Genomic DNA, 27666 nt, shown 5'->3' with positions numbered 1-27666 from the left:
AGGACTCCTATAAACATCCATAGTCATTTTAACTTGGCTTTTCTGCCTTTGTCTAGTTAACTATCAGTCACACTTCATTACGTCAGGTTTAGTACACATTTTCATGCCAGCCAGGACATTAAAATGCCGGTCAATCTGGTAAAAAACGGCGATCCATAAAGGAACCATCTGGAAATGTGAGCCACTTTTTTGGGAGTGCCCGGGCCTAATTGCGATCCCAATCCAGCTCTGCCACCATCCTAGCATTCGCCGTTGCAGCCAGCTAAGATGTTACTGCCAGTGCCTTGCAGCTCAAATCACACTTTCCTCATTCAACTGCAGGAAGTGTTACAGAAGGGTTCTTGCACTAATTGCATATGGAGCTTGAGATCTGGGCGAGCCACCTTTGCATAACGAAAAAACAAAGAAAACTGCATGCACAAAAAGTACATAAATGCTCTGCTACCTTTCAGGGTATATGGGGGCAGGTAATTCCCTCACTAACTGGCAGCCCATGGGGCGCTCTGTAGATTTGTGAGCAGAAGGGACGCGCAGAGTGAGGATGGTGAAAAGTGTAGTAAAATAGCTCCCTTGCAGAGCTTACCTGTTGGGTCTTGGAGCACTGGCAGTCGTCATCGTCTGCAATGTGGTGAGGTGTGTGGGGCCAGACACAGTCCAGACAGCAATTTAAATAGCACCTGACACCGCCCACCAACCTTGTCAACCAATTTGTCTCCCCTAATTTAATGGGGGGACTCGCATTGTTCCAAGATGTTTGCTTCTAGCTTCTAAATTGCAGGTCTGTTTTGTACTGCTTTGGCTCCCTCAAGTGGCCAAGCAGTGCGACAAATGTGAACTAGCATTGGCATAGTCAATAGGTCTCGCTTTTGGGACCTTATAAGTATTTAGTTATGCAGCACAATATCCTTGGTGCAACAACATCAACTGTTGCATGGCTAAACACTTATAAGGTCCCAAAGGCGAGACCTATTGACTATGCCAATGCTTGTTATTTCAAAGCACCGACGATGAAGTCAAGTCAAATAATCTTTATTCGGATAAAAATATCCATAAAAGCACAGTTCATCACTACCAATAGCAAATACAATACAAGTTTTAAAGCGTATAAATATACAGTATCATCCAATACAAATACAAAGTTACAGTAGTAAAATCACAGTAAAAAGGTTGGACGAACCTTCAAAATCTAGCAGCTTTAATAACAAAGTATGAGGTTTAGACCAATGTGCAAAGTCAGCAGTATGTTACAAATAAAGTGCGATAACGTGCAATAAATCAGACAATGATAGGCATCAAGGTACAGATACAATTTAACAAAAACCCCATTTTCAATTCTACCAATACTGTAGCATTATCAAAATATTTAGTTACGGGCAATATTAATGACTATTATAATGGCAAAGATAAAAGGTGAATTTCAATTTGTGGCACATTAGGGTTCGTTCATAGAAGCACGTGAGCGTACCGCAGCTTGTAAGAACGTGATTACTCGGAAAGACAAATCATCACTTTCTAGCCGTAAAATTACAAAATATGCTAATTTGAAATCAAAGATAGCCCATACCTTAAAATAAGGAATTAAATGTTTTGTATATCTGGCGTAAAATTTACAAAAAAGTAAAAAATTTAACAATGTTTGTTAACTACCAATACCGCATGGGCAACACAACTGCTCAAGGTTGCTATTAAATCCTATCGGGAAGCAAAGTGAATATTTTATACTACCATCCCTAAGGCGGAAAAGTAAGCTCATTTTCCATCTCTCTATATTCTTTCTGAGGTATTTCTGTGGCATATGATGTTGAGTGCTCGGTGCCTCCAGAAAGGGCAAATACCTAACAATCGATGATTTATGATGCTCGATGTTCTGTCTTTCTTTATGATACAGGTCATACAGCGCCCCCCTAAGTGATTTTGTACTCATGCCTTCCAATGTTAATGGACATAAGAAAATATGCTCCAACTTCACACTGGATAAACTGTTTTTAACTGCAACAAGCCAAGGTATACTACCACCCTTATCGCATTTAAGGCAATCTATAATTATCTCTCTTGTTAAAATTGCAGCGGTGTTCTGCCATATTTTTAGCCAGAATATAGCTGGACGAGACCTAATAAAATCCTCCACATAATGTAGGTTCAATTCCTTGTGACATATGTAAGTTGGAGATGAAATTTGAGCCCCAAGAATTTTTCTACAAAATCTATTCTCTTCAATTTGGATCCCGCTACAATTTACATACCCCCAGACTTCAGCACCATAGGTGGCCGTCGATACACATTGCAATTTATATATCTGGGTTAAAGGTAACACCACTTCTGCTTGTTTTGGCTGCCGAAGGCTAATTATAGAATTAACCGCTTTGGAAAGTTTGCTTCTGCTGTGGGCTACATGAACTTGCCAAGAGCCTGATTCAGAAAAAACTAAGCCCAGATAAGGAAAAGTGCTTGTGCGTGTTAGGAATTCGCTGCCCGATGTTATAGAATTAATGCAGTGTTTTTTCGGCCCACACATCATTATATAAGATTTTTTAAAATTAGTGCTAAGGTCCAATTCGGCCATAAAAGACACGAACCCCGTAACTAAAGTGCCTAGTGCGTTGGGGGTGCGGCCCATGAGGATCGCATCGTCTGCATATAAAAGCACGGGGAATAATTTGCCATTCATTTTCGGTACATCATTGGTCAGTTTAGACAGGGAATTATGTAATTCATTTATATAAAGAATAAAAAGTAGAGGGGCTAGAACACAGCCTTGTCTAACCCCTCTACCAATGACAATATCCCCAGAAACCTCCGCATCATTGCTTATCCTCACCCGTGCCTTTTAATCCCTGTGCAAATACGCCAAAAAATGGACCAAGGCCTTATCCAACCCATAATTTAAAAGAATCTCCCATAAACGTGATCTACTAACGAAATCAAAGGCTGAGGTTAAATCCATAAAACTCAAATAAAGTGGAACTTTTTGAGCGATCGTATACTTGCCCAGAATAAGATTTAAGTTCAAACACTTTTCGACAGTTCCGACATTACTTCTAAAGCCCAGCTGACAATAGTTTAAAATTTGGTTGTCTTCAGCCCATTTCCTGATCTTATTAAAGACAACCCTGCCCAAGATCTTCAAAGTATTGTCTATCAAGGCAATTGGGCGGTAACAGCTGGGATTGGATCTGTCACCTTTTTTAAAAATGGGCACAATGATACTGGTCGACCAAGTGCTCGGAATAGCCGTATTGGTCAGGTTATTAAAAACATTGTATAAAAGGGGAGCCCAAAAATCTGGTTCATGTTTTATAAGGTCGATTGGTAGCCCATCCGAGCCTGTGGCTTTATTCCCTGTACTTTGTTTTATGGCATCCTCGACTTCAATTACAGTTATAGCGACCTTTAAAACTGGGGGGCAGGTATGACTATTAGAGATCTTTGTGGAAGCTGTGTAGATTCTGGCAAAATGCTCCTCCCATAATTCGCTAGTTATATTACAGCTTATGGGAGTAATATTTGAGCCCATAGACCTCATGGCTTTAACTTCTTTCCAGAATCCAGTTACATCCTTAAGTGAGGCAGCACTAGCAAGGTTATCCCAACGTTCTCTCAATATCTCGTCTAAGCGTAATTTAGTTGCTTTCTTATAGCAGGCTCTTAATAATCTAACTCGGGTTATATCCCTGGGTATGGCCGCTAGTGCTTCACGCAGTTCTCGGTTAGCCCGCGAGCATATGCCATCGAACCATCTGAGATTCTTGCTTGAGTTGGGAACAGGTCTTGAAATTATATGTTTGATACCAACACATAAACCACTAAAGGCCTCAATGATCTCTGCACCCAGGGTGCTGCTTGATAGGCACGTCTCTACCAGTAGGGGATACGATTTTATCATGCGTGCAAATAGGGCTATGCCTTTCCAAATCACTCTAAGTTTGTCAGTTGATGCCTCCAAATGTTTAGCCCCTATTTCCCTTTGGGTAATACATTTAGAAAAAAGTCTAATGGTTGTTAAAATTGGGTTATGGTCACCTTGGCTAGTACATAAAACCTCAGCCTTTACTAAAAAGTTTACCAATGAAGATGATATAAAAACATAATCTATAATAGATGAACAGCCACGTCCTCTGTAGGTAGGCAGTGGACCCTTATTTGAGTCAACGCCTGCCTTTTCCATTACATTAATTAAATTACGGGAAGAAATATAATTGCAGAGTTCCTCCCCTCTTTTACATAGGTTGACCCTAACCGGGGCAATGGTTGTATTGTCAATACCACTATGCAATCGTACGTTAAAGTCACCACCTAGGCAGATTCCGTAAAATTTGCCATACCTCTGCTCATCTTCTAATTTATCAATAAATTCAAACAGATTAATAAAATTCCTATTTGGTAGTGATGTAAAATCATTATTATAAAAATTAATTAAACATATCGAGGCCCCCAGTGAATAAACCGTGGCTTGAAAGTTCTCGTTATTTGTCACCAGAGGTTTTATACTACCCCCAGCTGAGATCTTTATCCATGTTGATAACCCCCCACGTGGGCGACCTGTTTTGGGGCTGGGTACAATGCTATTATAACATGCAAATCCTTCAAGGAACAATTCATTTGTGCACCATGTCTCCTGGAACATCAGAATGTCATAATTACTAACCAGATCAACCCACTCCATGGAATTCAGTTTTGATCTTAATCCTGCAATGTTCCAGTTTAGCACATTTAAGTTAGAATCTAGGGATCTGAGTTCAGTAACAACCGGACAGACTATTAAGGGTTCCACTAACTCTGGTGCAGTAATCAATAGTTGACTTGATAGTCAGTCCTGGCTCTCCATACTAGACAGAACGGTAAACCGATTCTGTGTGACATGTGTCGGGATTGTAAGATTACGTATGCCCAGAGGAGGTTTGTAGAAAAAGCCCAGAGGTAGTGAATGTATGCTGGTTGGGGCAATATTGTGGTGCATTTGTACTCTTAGTAGCCATTTCACCAGGGAGGGATGTCTGAAATTCACGACTATACAGTCACCTGTAATGTTCTTATCTGAGGTTCCTACCCATCCTACACGTCGCACCATTAAAATATAATTGCCGTTCACCATCCCTATGCCCTTATACTTCGATAACCAATCAATACTCTTATTCTTGAGTTGTTCCCAGGACTCTGATTGGTCTTTCTTCAAGGGAGGAGCGCCAGCTAAAATTACAACATAAGGGCAGGCTTCAGGTGGTAAGTGGAGAACATCTTCAGATGGATTCTTAACCTGATTTTCAAGAATAGGAGTAACGTTCGGAGCAGTTGCCATGCTTGTGAGAACGGGGGCCAACGGCACAGGGGTGGCTGATGCTAAATTTCGAGACAAACTATTGCTAATGGTCCTATTGCCAAGTGCTGCGTCGACGATGAACTCTTGTGGCCGAAAAGGCAGAAGCACGCTGTTACTAGGAAATTGCAGCCTTGAGGGAAAGCGCGATGCCTTTAAAGTGAAACAATCAAGAAAGAAAAACACGAATACAAGCAGCTCAGGATCAATTCCACGTTAATTCCATCAAAGACAAGGTGACAAACCTTAAAACGTTGTTTTTACATACTTGTATAACTTGCATTTTCAAGCATAGCCCGTAATGTCTGGGGCGGAACCCCACTACTTCATAAAATGTATTTAATAAACCGTTGCTTTCTTATTTATCGTTTCTTCGTAAATGTCAGATTTAAACTGCTTTGGACAATAAAGCAACAATAAAAAGAACTTGTACACATGGCGTGTTCTGTTCACCTATTCAGCGTTGTAAACCTTTGGCCATGCAAACGCCATTTGCTCTCCCTGGAAAGCCATTTCCCGACTTCCTGGGCCTTCCGGGTAAACCAGGCAAGCCAGAATGTCAAAGATCAATCAAGTTCCAGTTTCGGTAGTAGAAGCATTCCAAAAATATAATTAATTTGTTCACTGGAGCAATGCCAGTTCTAAGGTGTCCACAAAAGGAACATCCATTGTGGAGAAGCAGGAACAGGACAAGAATCCCATGAATGAGGAATAACAGCCACAGGAATCCTCCTAATACGCTAGAGAAAATGGAGTGGGTAAAAGCCGGGATTACGCCAAAGATGGTTTGAAAAGAACTAACGAGGCCAGAGCCTACAACCTTAAAAAAGCAAGCATGGCCGGCAGTAATAGAGGCATTAAAGATTTGATGCACCAATTCCCCAAAATGAAGGGGAAGGTTAGTGTTTAACAATGATTGTATTTCACTAGATTTTCTAGCCACCTGCAATTTGCAGGTCTCGCCAGCAGATGTAAGAGCTACTTCTTGTTAAAACAATGCTTTGAGTCTGCTCAGCTTGTTAAAGTCTTTCGCCTTCAAAGTTGGAACGGAAGGCCGCAGTGAGCCATCTGCTATCCCATGCGGAAGGGGAAAACAGGACCTAGTTGCAACAAGTGACTAACTGGGAAACAGACACAATACACCGGACCCCAGCCCGCATTCCGCAACAAGTTAATCACTAAGCATTAGATAGCTCCCGTTAGAGAGTACTGTAATGAAGGGGAGAATTGCAGGAACTGGAATTCCTTTGAAAAAACCTGGCCAAATTGGGTGCCGAAATGTTGCATGCGCCGTGAATTTTTATGTCTTTACAAACAAGTGAATGTCCGACAGTAGAGTCTCATTCTTCACCAGTGATAATTCCTTGTTGCTACATTCACACTGATAGGCAAAGGGCAGTGACCATACTGTATGAATGTAACTGCTACCTCGCAGTTTGCATCTACCAAATGTTTCATGCAAGCTGTGAATTGAAATGTCGAAATCGGCAGCAAAATAACTCAGTATATTAACCACACTGCCGAAGGTGTTTCAGCGATAGTGAAGGGGAGTTGTTCTAATTTTTCAAAATGTGACATTGTGTAGCTTGCGTTTTTCATGGCCATTAATTGTTGCTTACATGTTAGATTAATAGGTGTACACAAATAAGTACAATTCAAATAATGCCATGGAACGCGCCCATTTTTAAGTATTTGAAGTGTCCCCTAAATTGCATAATAGATCTAAGCTGACATGATACATTGTTGGCATGGCACTTTGAACAATATCAAAAACAGATGATACAATATTGTTCAAGGTATAGGTACGAGATGACAGCGTATTAATACTATTATCAACAACAGCAAACACTTTGTCCAAATTATGTTGGTCAGTTTGTCTTAAGCGTGCAGCAGCTTCCATCTGGGATAATTTCCAAATTTCATTATATGTAGCATATAGAGATAGATCTTTTAGAATGTGGGGATTTGGGACCTAAAAGAAAATCTGATAAATTCATGTCCTTGGACAAGAGCGAAAGATGTTCTTTTATTGCAGACAGTGTGGAATGTTCCAGCCATTGTTGACATATCTTTCCTACTGAATAAGTGGTAATAGTACCAGAATGAGTTGACTGTAAATATCAGGGATCAGGCCTGCTTGATTTAAACCCAGGTGTGGAATTGAGAAAACAAGCCTGACAACCACTGATGTCTACAGGCCATAATAACCACCCATCAGAAATCGAAAACGAAGAATTAAATGTACTGTTGTGCACCATGCTATTTAATACTTCTTCTGTGTAATTTAAAAAAGTTCTGCCAATCATCAAAACGGGCTATAGAAGGAATGGTAGGGGCATTCATTTCTTTAATTTTAGCCAATCCTAAACAAGTAGTCTACTGGATTGTTTCATTCAAGAAAATCATCTGTGTGGGAATTAAACAGGTTCAAAATAAAGTTTCCATGCCTTGAACCTGCCAGGACTTCGTACACCAAATTGATTTCAAATCAATGGTGTCCTGTTTAGAACCCATGCAAAAACAACAATTGATGGACAGAATGCAGAACAATGTCATACATTCACCCCAGTACAGAGATCTGGGCCTAAATCCATCGTTTTTTTGCTCACCATGCCATTCCAGTTTGAACCCAGCCATATGCAAATCAGTCTTGACCCTGTGCCCCATGGGAACAGTCCAGCCCGAACTGCCAAGCCAGGTCCTCCCTGGACTGGAAACAAGCATCCTAGGACCGGTTTCGGGCTTTCAGCCCTCGTCAGCCAGGATAGCCTGATTCCAGTGGCATGGAGAGCAAGGGACTCACGTCTGAGCATACCCTTCCCACTCGGGGTGACAAATGCAAAAGCAACAATTGATGGACAGAATGCAGAACAATGTCATACATTCACCCCAGTACAGAGATCTGGGCCTAAATCCATCGTTTTTTTGCTCACCATGCTATTCCAGTTTGAACCCAGCCATATGCAAATCAGTCTTGACCCTGTGCCCCATGGGAACAGTCCAGCCCGAACTGCCAAGCCAGGTCCTCCCTGGACTGGAAACAAGCATCCTAGGACCGGTTTCGGGCTTTCAGCCCTCGTCAGCCAGAATAGCCTGATTCCAGTGGCATGGAGAGCAAGGGACTCACGTCTGAGCATACCCTTCCCACTCGGGGTGACAAATGCAAAAACAACAATTGATGGACAGAATGCAGAACAATGTCATACATTCACCCCAGTACAGAGATCTGGGCCTAAATCCATCGTTTTTTTGCTCACCATGCCATTCCAGTTTGAACCCAGCCATATGCAAATCAGTCTTGACCCTGTGCCCCATGGGAACAGTCCAGCCCGAACTGCCAAGCCAGGTCCTCCCTGGACTGGAAACAAGCATCCTAGGACCGGTTTCGGGCTTTCAGCCCTCGTCAGCCAGGATAGCCTGATTCCAGTGGCATGGAGAGCAAGGGACTCACGTCTGAGCATACCCTTCCCACTCGGGGTGACAAATGCAAAAACAACAATTGATGGACAGAATGCAGAACAATGTCATACATTCACCCCAGTACAGAGATCTGGGCCTAAATCCATCGTTTTTTTGCTCACCATGCCATTCCAGTTTGAACCCAGCCATATGCAAATCAGTCTTGACCCTGTGCCCCATGGGAACAGTCCAGCCCGAACTGCCAAGCCAGGTCCTCCCTGGACTGGAAACAAGCATCCTAGGACCGGTTTCGGGCTTTCAGCCCTCATCAGCCAGGATAGCCTGATTCCAGTGGCATGGAGAGCAAGGGACTCACGTCTGAGCATACCCTTCCCACTCGGGGTGACAAATGCAAAAACAACAATTGATGGACAGAATGCAGAACAATGTCATACATTCACCCCAGTACAGAGATCTGGGCCTAAATCCATCGTTTTTTTGCTCACCATGCCATTCCAGTTTGAACCCAGCCATATGCAAATCAGTCTTGACCCTGTGCCCCATGGGAACAGTCCAGCCCGAACTGCCAAGCCAGGTCCTCCCTGGACTGGAAACAAGCATCCTAGGACCGGTTTCGGGCTTTCAGCCCTCGTCAGCCAGGATAGCCTGATTCCAGTGGCATGGAGAGCAAGGGACTCACGTCTGAGCATACCCTTCCCACTCGGGGTGACAAATGCAAAAACAACAATTGATGGACAGAATGCAGAACAATGTCTTACATTCACCCCAGTACAGAGATCTGGGCCTAAATCCATCGTTTTTTTGCTCACCATGCCATTCCAGTTTGAACCCAGCCATATGCAAATCAGTCTTGACCCTGTGCCCCATGGGAACAGTCCAGCCCGAACTGCCAAGCCAGGTCCTCCCTGGATTGGAAACAAGCATCCTAGGACCGGTTTCGGGCTTTCAGCCCTCGTCAGCCAGGATAGCCTGATTCCAGTGGCATGGAGAGCAAGGGACTCACGTCTGAGCATACCCTTCCCACTCGGGGTGACAAATGCAAAAACAACAATTGATGGACAGAATGCAGAACAATGTCATACATTCACCCCAGTACAGAGATCTGGGCCTAAATCCATCGTTTTTTTGCTCACCATGCCATTCCAGTTTGAACCCAGCCATATGCAAATCAGTCTTGACCCTGTGCCCCATGGGAACAGTCCAGCCCGAACTGCCAAGCCAGGTCCTCCCTGGACTGGAAACAAGCATCCTAGGACCGGTTTTGGGCTTTCAGCCCTCGTCAGCCAGGATAGCCTGATTCCAGTGGCATGGAGAGCAAGGGACTCACGTCTGAGCATTCCCAGACGTGGGACCCGTGCTCACTACGCCACTGGAGTCAAGCTATCCTGGCTGATGACGGCTGATAGCCAGAAACCGGTCCTAGGATGCTTGATTCCGGTCCAGGGAAGACATGGCTTGGCAGTTCGGGCTTGACTGTTCCCATGAGGCACAGGGTCAAGACCGATTTGCATATGGCCATGTCTAAACTGGGGTGGCGTAGTGGGCAAAAGAACGATGGATTTAACCCAGATCTCTTGACTGGGGGAGAATGTCTGCATTGTCAGCATTCCATCCATCACTTGTTTGTTGTAACGCTTTTCGCCCTAAGTGGGATGGGTATTCCCAGACGTGGGAACCGTGCTCACTACGCCACTGGAGTCAAGCTATCCTGGCTGATGACGGCTGATAGCCAGAAACCGGTCCTAGGATGCTTGATTCCGGTCCAGGGAAGACATGGCTTGGCAGTTCGGGCTTGACTGTTCCCATGAGGCACAGGGTCAAGACTGATTTGCATATGGCCATGTCTAAACTGGGGTGGCGTAGTGGGCAAAAGAACGATGGATTTAACCCAGATCTCTTGACTGGGGGAGAATGTCTGCATTGTCAGCATTCCATCCATCACTTGTTTGTTGTAACGCTTTTCGCCCTAAGTGGGATGGGTATTCCCAGACGTGGGACCCGTGCTCACTACTCCACTGGAGTCAAGCTATCCTGGCTGATGACGGCTGATAGCCAGAAACCGGTCCTAGGATGCTTGATTCCGGTCCAGGGAAGACATGGCTTGGCAGTTCGGGCTTGACTGTTCCCATGAGGCACAGGGTCAAGATTGATTTGCATATGGCCATGTCTAAACTGGGGTGGCGTAGTGGGCAAAAGAACGATGGATTTAACCCAGATCTCTTGACTGGGGGAGAATGTCTGCATTGTCAGCATTCCATCCATCACTTGTTTGTTGTAACGCTTTTCGCCCTAAGTGGGATGGGTATTCCCAGACGTGGGACCCGTGCTCACTACTCCACTGGAGTCAAGCTATCCTGGCTGATGACGGCTGATAGCCAGAAACCGGTCCTAGGATGCTTGATTCCGGTCCAGGGAAGACATGGCTTGGCAGTTCGGACTTGACTGTTCCCATGAGGCACAGGGTCAAGACTGATTTGCATATGGCCATGTCTAAACTGGGGTGGCGTAGTGGGCAAAAGAACGATGGATTTAACCCAGATCTCTTGACTGGGGGAGAATGTCTGCATTGTCAGCATTCCATCCATCACTTGTTTGTTGTAACGCTGTTTAGAACCCATAGCAGGCTGAATAGAACCATCAGTATAAATGATGGATTTTATATTGGACAAGAGGCAGAACTGAAGAAGGCAATGGATAAACATGTATGTATTCCAAAAAATTTTGTGTTTGCAAAAAAGGGTCAAAGACAAAGTTGACATCTACAGCTGATAAGAACATAGCCCACTGTACCCAACAAGGGTCGAGGGCTTTAGAATTAGGAACGCTGGATTTCATAACAACCTCCAAGGCTGGTACAGGAAAAACAACAATAATGTGTTTGAGCAAGTGGCCGCTTCTTCAGGATGGCTATCTCCACAGCAGTTCGAATTTTTCACTGGAAGCAAAACAAATTTTCGCAGGTGAATGCAAATGCGATTTATAAGCAATGGGAATTGTTTGACCTTCATTAAAGGTGACATAAGTAAATCCAATCACACCCATAGTAGAATATATAAGCTTAGTTAGAGTAAGTATTAAGTATATATTTCTTTGGTGGTGTTGGAGTTAATTTAAAATAAAATGACGTGGGGTCTGAAGCATCATGTCCTGTGAAATAGGCATACTTATCTTTTTGGAAATTTTTGGAGGTGGGGTTGGGTAATGTTCCCATTGTGTATAATGAAAATGGGGATGCTTCCCACCAGTTCTATGTAATAAATGGTGTCTATTAATGATGATAGCAGAACAAATCAGCATAGTTAGCAGAATTGAGGTATAGATCTTCTGATTCAAAAACAGTATAATATTCTAATTCAGAAACCATAGAATTTACAGTGTGAACATTCCAATCATCACACACGTGTCAATAACTCCCTGATACTCCAGTTGGGAAACAATTTCCTTGATGGTTTGGTAGGATACTGCGGTTGTACCTGACGGGTGGACCATATAGGAATAATGTGGTAACGAGAATCCTTATCCCAACCGGTATGGTTACAATAAAGGCAGGGGCCAATGCAAGGGCCCAATCAGAGGCATAAGCTTGTTTGACTTCAGCGTGGACATGGTGTGAGAAAGATGGTAAATTACATCCTCACCCTGAGGGCATCCAAGAACAAAAGGTGGGGGCCAGTCGACTTCTGCAAAGAGCATGTCCTATGATGTAGTTAAATTGTCCCAGAAGATTGCTTTAATGGTACGTTTAACATCACCTTCAATTTGAATATTCAAGTGATATAATCTGTCCAGTGGTGCCACGCGCATGTCCGCGGTTTTAACTGCAATAAATGTTTCAGTTGCTTTGTCACCAGAAATTGGAATACTATGGTAACCTCACTGCCCAATTTCTGTTCAGGTGCCAGGTTCTCACTGTCTGTGGCATATTTAGCTGTTAATGCCGCAACTTTCTTTTTCTGAAGAGAGGTTTTATAAGGAGGAGGTCTATGCTCTTTCTTTATCTTCACATCAGACGAACGTTGTGTCTCCCTTTTCGGTTGCACGTACTCTCCTTGTTTGCGATTAGATCGTCCTTCTCTATAGTGCTGTTGATCAGATGATTCCTGAAAGGAACGAGGAGAACATGGATCAGGAATCTCATATCTATCAGGAGTTTTCATTTTTGTGCAATCACGAAAACCGTATCGTCTTTCAGATGAATCAGGGGTGGAGAACCTCCTTGTTGTCTAGGTTTTTGTTGTTGTTGTTTAGATTTGTTATGTGGTTTCTTAGGAAACTCACGAACTGGCCTGGTATCCTTGTCAGAACCAAGCTTACCAAGAGGTGGAACCGCATGTCTGGTCCCCAAACTATTGCATCCTAAAGACATATACAAATTAGAAATAAAGAGAGGCAACTTGTGTTCACGGTCGGCAACCACCACCGCAGCAAGCCGTTGGCGTATGGAAAAAGATGCTGCTTCACCTTTAACATTAGAAAGAATCATGTTTGAGACTACAGGAAAATCTCCTATTAGTATCCTCCCCAAATTGAGGGCAGGACCTGCCCCATGCTCATTCTGTATCTGTTTGAGGACGTTCAGTAGAGCAGCCATTGAGGGAGAGCCATGCCAAAGAGTGTAAACTGTGGGAAAAATAGTCCCCCGATGTTGCAGTCAGCCATAGTGGGAACCAGATAATTGGGTAAAAATATACCACGTTACAACGCATGCGTTTAGAACGCATGCCATAACAATGCAGTCATTACAATGACTGTGTTGTTACATCACATACCATTACAACGCAAGTCATTACAACGACTTGCCATATGCGCGGGCGCTGGATGTTGAAATAGTATAATTTACTATTCCAACTCCAGTCTGTGCAACAGTAGGGAAGGTGTTGGATTTAAAATGCAACACCTTCTGCCCCCTACAGCAAGCCGTTGTAACAGCTTGTATTGTAATGGCATGCGATGTAACAATGTGGTTGTTGGAATGACCGCATTGTAATGGCATGCGTTGTTTCACATGCGGGATAAACGATGTTTACCATTGGGTAAGCACATGGTATGAATCCTGTGCTTATCTTGTGGTCCAGTAAGGGGAAACACAGCTTCTAATTGATCTATTTTCTGGGCAATCCAAAATGGGATTACGGAATTAACAACAACAGGACTAATTATGGGCCCAGCAGGCTGCTGTGCCTGCAGGCCAATCCTGGCTGGAGCAGCTAACAAAGTATGATAAATGAATTGTGTAAGATGTCTAAATAGGCTAACTAGACTATTATATAAAGCATATGTCTGTACTAAATTGAGTACATTAACATCTGGGTATGGGGTATAGCCCGCTAACGTTGGCCATGTGGCCCCATCATTGCCTAAGGGGCCCAATCGAACAGTCCCAAGGACATGGGGATGGGGGCCATTAAACCAAGTTTGGTGTTCCGAAATTGTAAGTGGAATTTCAAGAAGTGCATAGGGATAATAATCACCTGGTGCAGGAGGCACTGAATATGCATGAAAAGTATTGTCATTAGTGTCCACAGCCGAAAAAGTGACCCATGAATAAAAAGCCTCAAAGCGTAACATGGCGTCCAAATCAACGACAAACATCACAGGAGTTTCCACATTAGGACTCCATGTTGAAGCAAATGCTGAGTAACTGCTGGGCGGCAATTAACATTTATAGCTACTGGTTGAGCTATAGCTAGCCGGAAAACAATTCAAAGTGTATCACAAGCAGGGCATAAACCTTTTAATATTCAAGGTTGAAAAACCAACAGAACTAGGTGCTACCTAATAACTGTGGACGAGGAACCCCTAACACCACGGATGTCTCCAGGAAAAAGGTGCTAGGGTATTTTGGACAAGCACAAGCACTACTTGGGGTTCCCACAAGTAAATATCAGACCAAATGTTGGTGGCGCCATGTTGCAGGGATTCTGCTCTGGAACACAACTATGCTTGGAACCACAGAACATCCGTATTTAAGGACTGAGTCACCATACCACCTCAGTGTACATGAGTCCGGGTCCGACTAGCTATAGTACCTCACTTGCCCTCCTAACCTTACCAGAGAAACAAGTGAATTGACACTCTCCAACCTCTCTGGAATCGCGGTAACAGGACACACCCTTTCACTCTCTCACTCATCCTTCTCCACAATAAGATAACCTAGAGGCATAAAGCAAGTTTAGAATATTTATTACAACTATTGTGCCCTGAAATGCAGCATACGTGCCACAATTGGAAAACAGATGCATAATAAAAGTTGGCATGGTTAATAATCTATATACCATGGAAAGTGCTTTCATTTTATAGGACAGAGTGACCTAAACCCCTACTCCTGTTACTAAAGATAAATGATTATATGAAAAAGCTCTGGGATTAACAGCAGACCCCATACCTTAGCCTACACAGATGGACGCTCTATATCTCAGCGGACGCAGTGCTTTGTCGCATAACTCTGATTCCATGTGTCTGTTTATGGCTCATGTACTCATCTATATGATAGGACATGTGTGCCCATAAACAACCTCTGCATTCTTGTGTTATGTCTAGGTGCTAGTGCCTGGCCTGAAAGAATAACAAGGGACATTGTTGCTTGACCTTGTCGGTGGTGCTCAGAATAAATCCCAGGAAAAGAACAGCACACAAAAACATATGCAGGTTCCATGTGAAAGAATAATGTGGCACAAAGGCAAGCATGTTTATATAGTAACATCTGCAAAGGGAAAAATGTGGCCTGTAACGGGTACAGTTAGTCCAACATGGGCAACACCACAATGGGTCATGCAAGAAACACATGACATACCAAAACATATAGAGAACACTCACGTTACACCTGTAACAATTTTCTCATGAGGCATGGTATCTCAGTACTGACGCACTCAATGAGCTCTCAAAAGGGACTTTTCTCCTGACTTACAATGTGCACTGGCATATCAGTAGTATACTTAGGCACAGGCCCTCACAGAATGGATGGAAGCAAGCCTCTTTTTCTGGTAAGATATTTCACAGGCTAAAAGCATCAGCTGTAGCGATCTCTATGTCCTTTAGATCAATTTGAAGACACAGATAAATGCCAGTAAATTGAGTAATATCAACACATCTGATTGCCCACCTCCGTTTAACTCAGCTACACAAATATTGTTTCCATATTCTTTGCTCCATAGTGTGCATATTAAACCACTTTAAAAATCATGACTAAAAAAACCTTCACTCCAAGTAAAGCACAGGGCACTACTTGTGTTTTATGAAAATTGCCTGAATTAAGCTAGTAAAATAGCTCATCAAATTAAACATAATCTGCAAACATCAATGTGTGCCCTGCGGTAAAAAGTTCAAAGCGAAATGAGATAGCCCAGGGGGTTATGGTAATGTTGCAGAGATCTGTAGGGTGTGGGCCGGTCATAGATTCCAATTTAATTGCAGCACGGGTATAAATCTGCTGAACCCTGGCAACATTTACCAGGTGAAGCCCCCACCGCTAAATACAAGAACATGAAGTGTTTGATGCGAAACGTCGCCAAAATCTGCCTGTCGCTACTCTTGGACAAGGCCGAGCGCTAATTAGCGCGCGCCGCCACTATGGCGGTCAGACCGGTCCCCGGGGGAAAGGAGGAGGTGGGAGCACTCCCACCTCCCCCATTATGCGTCCAATAGGTGGCGTTTCTGCGAGGCGTGAACCGGAAGCACTTTAGTGCTTCCGGTTCACGCGGGCATCCAGCGTGGGGGTCCGGCCGGTTTAGACCAGCCTGGCCCATGGCCCCCCCTTTAAAAGGGGGTGTGGGGAGCAGAACAGTCTCTTGTTCTGCTCTCCCCATGGGCACAGCACCCAGGCCACCAGTGGCCCGTAATGTATTTTCCCCACCCACCATCCCCTAAGGCAGGCAATTTAATTGTGTTGGTCAGGAATGTATTTTGGTTTGTTCTATTAAAAAAATTTTCCTTGCAGGTATTTCAGGATATAACATTAATGCAAACCTGATGATTGGGTACGTTTGATGGTGTTTATCAGCAATGTATTTGTTTTGTTCTTTTGATTTTATTGCAGGTATCGCAGGAGATGGGAGTAATGAAAATTTGATGATTTGGTACATTGTAAATGTGTTTCTCAGTAATGTATTTGCTTTGTTCGTTTACTTTTATTGCAGGTATCTCAGGAGATAGAATTAATGTAAATTGATGATTAGGTACACTTTAAATGTGTTGGGCAGTAATGCATTTGTTTGTCTCTTTTTACTTTTATTACAGGTATCTCAGGAGATAGTTAAGGAAAATATGATGTTTTGGTAAATTGATAATAATACAAGGGTCAGTATTTGTAAGCTTGTCAAGTACAGGATTGGTTAATGCAGAGTTATGTGATTGAAATATAACGTTTAAATAGATGTCAGTACATGTTATTTGATTTCACGTAATAATGTCGTATTTAGTTGTGTGTGTCTCCGGTCAGGCGGTAAGGTCATGATTGGTAAGCATAGTCTTCAGTCCTTAGCGGTCAGAACCATGTAACTCCAGGGGCAGTGACAGCCAGTAGGTAGGCTGTCGGGGTGCGGGGGCCGGGGGAGTCATTCTTTCCAGTGGGCCTGTGGCCACCCCCGCATGAGCATCAGGGCGCAAGTATGCAGAATTTCTGCAGCCCCCATAATGGAGTTTAAGGCGCAGGGGGGGCCCGGGGGAAAGTATCCGTCCGATAAGCTGTACACCCTGCGCAAGCCAACTCCGGCGAAGTAATTTCGCATAGTTTGCTAGTTTGCTGGGATCTGGAGGCTGCCAGTCATTGACCGTGCCGTAGGCTCTAGAGGGGACACGCAGAAAGTGAATATATGCATTGTTAGATTTAAGGTAGGAGTGTCGTGTGTATTAGAAGTTATGGATAGCCATGTGACATCCTCTGTCTAACAATGTATTTGGCCTTTCTGCGTAATTGTACATAATGTTAATAAATAATGTTTTTTAATTTTGCAATAAATACGGCCGTGGGGTTACACCCCCTGATCCAAAAAATCCAAAAGTTGGTGTGGTCTCAATATTTGCCTTGAAGGAGGGAGGGTGACCTCATCTGGACAAGGGCTGTGGGTACAGAGGGGACTTGGGGGAGTACCAGGCCATATGCAATGGGGAAACCTCATAATGGGCGTTATTATTATCCAAATGCCCGGGTATCGGTATCCCTGGTCAAGTCTAATCAAGCCCTAAGACGTCATTCGGTTAGACTTCACTGTAGGGATGGGGCCTCTTCTGTGTGCCTTGAATTGGAGCCCCTCAAGCTTTGTTACACCACTGTAGTTTCTAAGGTATTTACGCACTATGGATGGACTGGCGATTGGACACAGCTCTCTAAATCTTCAGTGTCCAGGGAAGATTTTTGTTAAGTGGGACAACCCGATCTTGTTTGTAGTTTAATAGATGAAGGGTGACAAGGGAACTTAATCAATGGAAGACGGACGAGTGTCAGAGCCAGGGATAGTCTTTGGGATAGAATCAGAGACAAGGACCCTAGGTTTCATTTGAAAACATGAAGGGGGAAGTTCCCCATTCCAAAAGGGCAGGACAACTGTGTTTTTAACATGCTAATAGGAAGCGGACACTCCCAAAATTGATAGTATAGTGTAGTACAAATGGTGTCTCTATGAAAAAACAAGAAAAGAGTGTGTGCGCGTGCGTGTGTGTGTGTGTGCACATGTGTGTGTGTGTGTGTGGTGTGTGCGTGCGCATGTGTCTGTGCGTGTGTGTGTGTGCGTGTGTGTGTGTGTGTTTAAAGTATTGTTTATAGTCCTGAGCATCTTTGACAGTTGCAGATTTCCAGTAGTACTTCCAAAATTCTTTCTAAATTTCAGGAAAGTAGAAATGTGTTAAATATTACCGGAACACGATGTGTGGGGAAATGTCCAGCTTCTTCCAGGCAGCGTGTGTGCGCCGGGCTCTACATGTTTACCTTTCATTGAATCTCTCCGTACCTCTGTCTGTTTTCAATTAGTAGGATCAACCGTCCCTTAGTTAAAAGCATTCTTGCCCGGGTTATAAAGTGTGAAAGGGTAGAGAGAAGCTGTTGAATGTATGTCCGTATTGGGAAATGCCGATTGTGGTGGTGAATTGGCCACAATTCTCTAAAATAGCACAGCACCTGCTTTATACACAATAGCACTGACGGGGACTGATTTAGACATTGCTGGGCCGCTGACCATCTATCAGGGTCTTTTCTCCACCTTCCTGTATGGACTACCACCCGCTAGCCCTGCTAGATCTCTATACCTTCAGAGGAGCCCCTGCCACAACAGTTTCTATGAAGGCACTGATAGTCTCCCATTTTCCAAAACAAACTAACAAACTATAAGTTTGTTTTGAAAAACAAAAAATACATGGCACATACACTCTAGGAGTTTTCAGGGTGTGGGATAATTCTTCTATTTTTTTTCAGATCAGGACTGCAAGTGTTTTCTTGCTGCTCCCGAACAAAAAAACAGGTGCACCAGACCGCCCAATCAAAAAAGGACAGCGGTCTGATGTAACTACACCAACAGCTCAAACTTTGTTGGGCCACCCGTGTAGGGTTTCGATAGAGGTGGTGAAGCCAAAGAAATAACAGGGAGAGCCGAGCCTGAGCAAAGCCAAGAGTCAGACTAGGCCCTAGTGCTTACTTGAGCCTCTGCTTGTCAGTGCTCAACACCAACACTACATTTTCAGCACCGATGCTTATGGCAGTCCACCACAGAGTAACGCTGTAGGAAAGTGCCCTTTTTAGGTCTCGCCTGAGCCAGCGCATGCGCTGCACTGGCGAGACATTTAGTAAGCGGATTTTCAAAGTGCTACCCGCAGGCTTTTGCCGGCCACCAGCTTGCTGTTACGCGCACAAGTGCGCGCGACGTGCACAGCTGCCATTTGCCACTCACCAGCCTGCTTTCAATTTTGCTGTTGTGTGCGCGCGCGCCGTCACTTTCGGGGCCCCGCCGACATGCCCCCCCTCTCTTCCTCATTAAGCAGAAGCAGAACACTTTTGCTTTCCTGCGTCACTTTCAGGGCAGCGCCAACCCGCCCCCCCCTCTTCCTCATTAAGCAGAAGCAGAACACTTTTGCTTTCCTGTGTCACCATGTGATATTACAGAGTGCTCTTGGTGAGTTTTCAATCTTGCTGATTTTGCCATTATTTATTATTTTTTGCTGCTTTCTAACATTTCCCCCTTTACGTCTTTGTTTTCAATCATGGCCCCTCCCATCGCTGTGTTCAATTACTCTGCTTTCATCCTTCCCTTACTTTTTTCAGTTCCCGCACCCCTCACCCTCCCGTCATTGCTTTTTATTTCCAAAAACCCTTAGCCATTGCTTTCAGCCCGTTTACCTCCCCGATTACTAAGAACACTTTCGCTTTCCCATGTCACTTTCAGGGCCACGCAAACCCACCCCCCCTCTTCTTCATTAAGCAGAAGCAGAACACTTTCGCTTTCCTGCGTCACCATGTGATATTACAGAGTGCTCTTGGTGAGTTTTCAATCTTGCTGATTTTGCCATTATTTATTATTTTTTGCTGCTTTCTAACCTTTCCACCTTTCCGTCTTTGTTTTCAATCGTGCCCCCTCCCGTCGCTGTGTTCAATTACTCTGCTTTCATCCTTCCCTCACTTTTTTCAGTTCCCGCACCCCTCACCCTCCCGTCATTGCTTTTTCTTTCCAAAAACCCTCAGCCATTGCTTTCAGCCCTTTTACCTCCCCGATTACTAACCCCATAAGACTGGGACCTGGATAACTAAAGGCTTGTGGTATCTGATGCGTGCAACATACAAGCGCAGCACTATACTAACATGTCGCAACTCAGGAATTAGGTCGCTACGTAGGTGGGCTTGAACTCGAAATGCCCAACAGATAGAGAGCTTGTGTCATACTCTTCTGAATAGGACATTTCACAGGACGCACACTACAGGGTAAGACACTGCATGCTTGCCATTGTTTTAGTTGCACTGTAAGAGGAGCCACATACAGCAGTCAAGGATAGATTGTACACTGTAATTCAGACGCAACGTTCTGGATCTTTAAGCCGGTCAATAATTTCCTCATGTCTTTCTCTGGAGTTTGCTTCTCAGAGATGATGGTACAGTGACGACAGATAATGTACATTAGAGGTATTCAAGACATGTTTTAAATTGAAACCTATATAGACGATAATAAGAAAGAACAAGCATTGGCATAGCCAATAGGTCTCACCTTAGGGACCTTATAAGTGTTTAGTCATGCAACAGTTGATGTGATTGCACCAAGGATATTGTGCTGCATAACTAAATACTTATAAGGTCCCAAATGCGAGACCCATTGGCTATGCCAATGCTTGTTTGCATGGTTACCTCCCCCTTTTTGCCTGATATCTGATACATTTTGACTGAGTGCCATCCTTAGAGGCCCCTCACCAAACACATACACACTGCCATTGCAGACTGTGTGTTTTGGTGCAGACAAAACTTAAGAGTCGTCATGGTCCACATCCCTGTGTGCCAAGCCCACTAACCACTGCAGCTGACATAGGTAAGCCACCGCTCTAGCAGGCCGAACAAGCCTTAAGGCAGGGGACACTACACCACAGGTGAGGGCACAGCTGCGGAAGCAATGTGCCCCTACATTGTCTATGCCATTCACAGACATTGTAAGGGCAGTGGAGCCATATTGAGCACATGGGTTGGGAGTTTGTCATTACGAACTCCACAGCACCATGATGGCTTTACTGGATTCTAAGGCGCTTGGTATCAAAGTCCTCAGCATACTAAACTCACACTGATGCCAGTGTTGGATTTATTGCAAAATGCACTCAGAGGGCATCTTGGAGATGCCCCCTGAAAAACGACCAACTCCCTCGTCCAGCTGACTGGTCTGCACCAGCCTGCCACACACAGACATGTTTCTGACCCCCTGAGGTGGGAGCCCTTGTGCTCCCGTGGGTCAGGGACAAAACCTGATTGGGGTGGAGGTGCTTTACACCTCCCCCCCAAGCAGAAACAGCATTTGGGGTGTTGAGGATTCCTGCCGTTTGATATGCTAGCCAGGGCCTCCACAGCTAGTGGAGATGCCCGCCCCCTTGACTAAACACCACTTTTGGCAGCAAGGCCAGAGTAACAAATAGTAGCCAGGAGAGGTGTGTCCCCTATCTGCCAGGACCACCCCTGAGGCGCCCTGGACCGAGGTTTCCCAATCCTTAGCAAATCCTCCCTCTTGAATGGAAGGATTCAACCCAATCAGGTTAGGGGAATGCCTCACCCACAAAGGAGGGGACATTCTAAGGGTGTAGTCACCCTAAAGTCAAGTAGCCCATTAGCTACAATCTGCTAGTCCCTGTAATGCCCCTAAATTCAGTTTTTAAGGGTACCCTGGAACCTTGATCCTGAGATACCTGTCCAGTGGGCAGTGACTTCCAAGAACCTAAGGAAGACTGCCACTCTTCAGCCAATACCAGATCTCCAGAGGACAGCAGCCCTGTCAAAAAGAACCTACACCAAGGATTCTGGATCCAGGCGGATCCACAACCTCTGCCCACTCTGCACCTGACGCCCACAGCCCGAGTTCGAGTGGCTCACCTGTCCTGCAAAGTTTCCCAGGCAGGTGTGACCTCGTCTCCATTGGTGACTGGCCTCTCCTCGACCCCATGAAGTCGCCTGCAGCCTCTACACAAAGGGTCCTCCTGACCACGACCGGCTCCAACGAAGAAAACACAACAGCAAAAGGTACCCCTGCATCCTCAGCCCTCCGGCCTTGGGGAGCTCAACCGAAGGTGCCTCGATCTCCCCCAGCCCTCCAACTTACCTACCTAGTCTGTGGTCACCTTCAGCCTGCTTCCTGGTCTGAGCCTGCAGCCTCTTTGTGTGACTGAGATTCCCCATTAAAACGCATTGGGTGCCGGATGCTGATTTTGCACCCCGCCGCCCCTGTGCTGCTGGTGGTGTAGCTTTGGTGCTACCTTGTAGCCCCCCTGGGCTGATCTTAAGCCCTGGGGCCTGTGCCCTGAAACCGCAGGTACTTACCTGCAAGCTGTGCCTCTTCGAGGTGCCCCCACTCTCTATTCATTTACATTGGACCCAGTGGCCTCTGCAATCGGTCTCCACAGTGCCGCTGGTGGTGCAGTACCTACATGAAACTAAACGTTGCCTCGTGTTGGTCAAAACTCCTGAAGACTGGGGGGCCGATTCACAGAATTAGCTTAAGACAAAATCCTAAACTTACTACCATTTTGGTATTCACAGAAGGCACATACTCATTTCGGTATTCACAGAAGTTAGGAGTCCTAACTTTAGGACTCCTAAATGCCTTCTGTGAATGCCGAAAGTCTTAAAGTTAGGATTTTTCTCAGTTTAGGAGTAGTAAAGTTAGGACGCCTAACTTCTGTGAATACCGAAATGAGTAAGTGCCTTCTGTGAATACCAAAATGGTAGTAAGTTTAGGACTCCTAACTTTACTACTCCTAAACTGAGAAAGATCCTAACTTGAAGACTTTCGGTATTCACAGAAGGCATTTAGTAGTCCTAAAGTTAGGACTCTTAACTTTACTCCTCCTAAACTGAGAAGAATCCTAACTTTAAGACTTCGGTATTCACAGAAGGCATTTAGGAGTCCTAAAGTTAGGACTCCTAACTTCTGTGAATACCGAAATGAGTAAGTGCCTTCTGTGAATACCAAAATGGTAGTAAGTTTAGGATTTTGTCTTTTTTTTTTTTGTCCTCATTCGCCTTTAACCATAATAGCCAGATCGACTGTTCATACCCCTACTTGACGTTCTAGGATAGAGCCAACTCTTTGATGGATTCTATCAGTACCTTCAACCTTTAGGGGTAGCTATCCAGACCAACTTGCTACTTGCCCCCTAAAAAAGAGGGTAGGTTTCACTCCCGCCTGATCTATACGATCAGATGGACTCTTTCGATGTTCCGGGGGAAGACCCAACGTAGTCCAGGGAGTTTCCGATAGGCATAATCATTGGACCCGCCCTTTGTTATAACATTTCCCCAATAGAAATAACATAAGAGATATAAGGATTTATCTTTAACTACTTCCAACGAAGCAACAGGTCCCAATATGCAACTGTCTTTCGACTCCCAAATCTAGCCAGGTCCATCTTAGATGTTTCATATAACGAGGTCAGCCAGTCCGAATGTTTGGGAGGGACAGTGTCTGTCCACCTTATACAGATTTGTCTCCTTGCCAGTAAAATGGAATCAAATAAAAGTAATCTGGCTGGTCCTGCAATGTGGCAATTAAGACCAAAAATTATCAAAGATAGGTCCATTTGTATTGGTACTCTCAAAATACTCTCCATTGTAATTCAAACCTCTTCCCAAAACAAACCGATTGAGGGACAGTCTTTAAACATATGTGAGTCCGATGCTTCTGCCAACCCACATTTTTTTAAGTTGACTTGAGAGCCTTTTACAATTTTTGATAACCTAAGGGGGGATAAATATGCTTGATGTAGCGTAAAAATGTGATTTCTCTTCAGCCATGCAGGTTTAACTATGCTGAAGAGATTTTTAAAAGAGTCCTCCCATAGTAGATCGCACTGTACATTTGGTATCTTTTCGCTCCAGAGCTCGTTGGGCAGCTTAAAATCCCCATCCACCGCCCCTTCTATGGCCCAATACCAAAAAGAAACCTCCTTCTTTCCTGCTGGCCTCTCAACCAGCTGCTGTTCTATGCTGTTTCCCTCACCGATATGTCTATTCTGTCTGATCTGGGACTGAATCCAGCTTTGTAGCTGAAGATACTTAAATCTTGAGAGGCCAGTACCCACTCTGCTCTTTAGGTCTTCCCATAAGATGCATGATTTGTTACTAACACGCTTACCCCATACTCCCAGTCCCGCGTCTTTAATTGGTATTGCCAGCTTATCCTGAAGGCATTCGGGCGAGCCCGGGGAGTCCCAGAGTGGTGCTAGATTAGAGAAGTAATTAAGACCTGTCATGTTTTTTAATCTTGCCCATAATCTGGCAAATCCCTGTAGGACCTTCAATTTAACTTTTTTGAAGAATTTTTGATCTCCAAATTTAAACATAAAACCCACCTCCGACAAACCCACCCCTCTTAACATAGCCATTAACATGTCTCATCCCCCTATGGCAGTCGGAGTTTTTAGTAGCATCCGGGAGTATGTAAATTGAAAAGCCCACGCATAGTATTGAAGATCAGGTAGCGCTAAACCGCCTTTCTCTCTCCTCTGCCTTAGCTTTTTCCAGGCTATCCTGGTAGATCTGTACGCCCACACAAAAGAGTTTATTTCACGTTGAAATTTTTCAATAGTGCCCTTATCAAAATGTAGAGGGATAGTGTTAAAGAGGAAAGTGGCCCTAGGTAATATTGACATTTTAACAAGGTTTACCCTCCCCAAGATAGATAGAGATGGGCCCATGTCTTCATCTGCTTCTGGCATTCACGAAGGACTCTAATTAAATTGACATCTGCTAGTTTATCTATATCCTGGATAACTCTAATCCCGAGATAGCACATATTATGACTTATAAGTAGGAAAACTAGGGGGCCTCTTTACCGAAAGTGGCCAGCAGCTCATCCGCCTCCTGAGCCGACCTGATGTTTTGCGTTTTGTTATTATGCATGATTTTTAGGAAAGCCGGAAACTTAAGTTGTACTACTGCTCCAGCTTTCCTAAAGTTGTCCATCCTCTTGCCGAGCTTCCACTGCCTCTCTAGAGTATCCCTTGATAAATCTGAACGAATATCAAAAGAAAAGTCCTTACTTCTTAGTGATTTAGATTTTAGAGCCATGTTCAGGATTTTTTCCTTTACTGCGTAGGTAAGAAAATTGATGAGAATTTTTCTAGGTTTTGTCCTATTTGGGTTCAGACGAAAGGGATCCCTATGCACCCTTTGTATGTCCTTTTCCAGGAACTCGGTGTCCTCTTCCAGTGATAGAACTTCTTTGAGTACTTGATTATGAAGGATTTGAGGTCTGACCCTTCTTTCCCCTCCGGCACGTTTAAGATACGAAGGTTGTTCCTACAAGATTTGTTATCCAGCATCCCAATTCTTTCTCTTAGGGCCACCTCCCCTCTTTGTAAATCGTGAATTTTTGCTTCCGCAGACCCTGAATTGACCTTTAACTCATCCACCGAATTTTCTAATGATTCGGTTCTAGCATCTCTAGGGTCTCGCATGCATTTCTTATTTCACCCTGATTCGCTGCTGAGACCGCAAAGCCTTGTTTGATGTCTTCTTTTAGTGAGGTAAAGAGGGCTTGCATTGATATTAGTGGGAGGACACTCTGCTCCTCCTCCTGCCCCTGCTGCCTTAAACCTGTTCCTCCTCCATCTATACCAGAATTAGCGGCTGCAGCTGAGCTCTGAGGGATTGACTGTATCTCCCCCGTACCCACTGTTTCTGCTCTCTCCAGCCCCTCTACATTTTCGGTAGACACTACTTTGATGGGCTCCATCATATTCCGAGACTCTTCAAGTGAACAGTCCACGGGGCCACTGAAACTGGTTAAGCCAGGTAGGCCAGAGAAACTAATATCAACGTTCTCTCCGTGTTCCACCTCCTGCCTTGTAATGGTCAAAACCTCCGGTTGGACCCTAAAAAAAGACCTCAATGAGGGGGTAATCTTAACCTTGTTGTATATATTCACACTCTTTTTCTCCCTCCCTTTATACCACTGGAAGAGAAGTTATTGGGCAAACTGGGGATACTGGAAGTGCTTGGAATATTTTTCGCTGTTTCAGCTTCCAGAACCTTTCCCTCCCCAAACGGAGTTCCTGACCCCCCACTCTCTTCTCCTTTTGCTTTAGATTTACTTTTTCTGCCATGGCTCTTGCCTTTTTTTCCTACTTTCTCACCTGCTTTACTTCCTGACTTGCTCCGTTCACCACGTCCCTCGGCGCCTTCACTAGCGTCTAGCTGTGCATTAGCTTTATTACTTACACTTTGAAGCCCCCGGAAGTTGTCAAGGGTCCCGTCTTCTGTACTACCTGGGGTACCTGCAGTTCCTCATGTGTGTCCTTTAAATTCTTCAGAGCTTCTGTCGCTGAATCGGAGACCTTCTCCGTATTAATTTTTCCGCCGAGACTCCTCTCTCTTCCTGCACCTGCCGCCGTGAAAAAGTGCCCGATACTGGAGCTGCCACTGCCGACCCGGAGAAGTCCGCGAGCCGCCACTCTGTGGCCGCGTCTCAGCTCCAGGGCGGCCGAACACCAACGTGGAAAACAAGGCAGGCAGGGAGCGTCTACCCCTCGGGGCATCCGTCACGCTCCACCACCTAATTCCATTCAGCTGCCTCTTCTCCGAGCCCCCGGAACATCCAAAGCAACCAGATGGGGGAAGAAAATCGAAGACACTCCTCAAAGGATAGGCAACATATCGCCAACTAATTCATGGAAAGGGCAGTAATCTGGACACGCGCGGCTGCTCAACTAGCAGACGCCATGTTCTCCGACCGGATTTTGTCTTAAGTTAGTTCTGTGAATCGGGTCCTGGGAAGTCGAGTTCTTACCTGCTAATGCATAACACTGTTTTCCAGTCATAGGATTGCATTACCTTCTATCTATTGCATACAAAAGTCAAGCTATTTATATTCTAAAGTTATACTGTTACAATTTGATTCTACAAAAGTATTTCTATTACTGTAGTGTTTTTTACTGCCTTGCAAAACAATTCTTACTACATTTGAAAAGTATTACTGCTTTTGAAACTGTTACTTACCTACAACCTCTTGGTTCTAGAAATAAGATAAAGTAATAACTTTTTATACAAAGCAATTGATATGAATTCAGTTTTTGAGTGTGTGTTATCATTTCTTGCGTGGGTGTGTACAATAAATGCTTAACACAGCCCTTTGATAAGCCTAACTGCTCAACCACACACCCACTAGAGCTTTTAGCATTATCTGCTTGAGCCTCTGTAAGCCTTTGGGGATTCACTGAACTCTGTGCACACTTTACCTTACTTTGGTGTAGTGTTTACAGAGCCAGCT

The sequence above is a fragment of the Triturus cristatus genome, chromosome 7, assembly GCF_964204655.1.
Source record: "Triturus cristatus chromosome 7, aTriCri1.1, whole genome shotgun sequence".
Taxonomy (NCBI): Eukaryota; Metazoa; Chordata; class Amphibia; order Caudata; family Salamandridae; genus Triturus; species Triturus cristatus.
Note: the sequence above shows the minus strand (reverse complement) of the source record.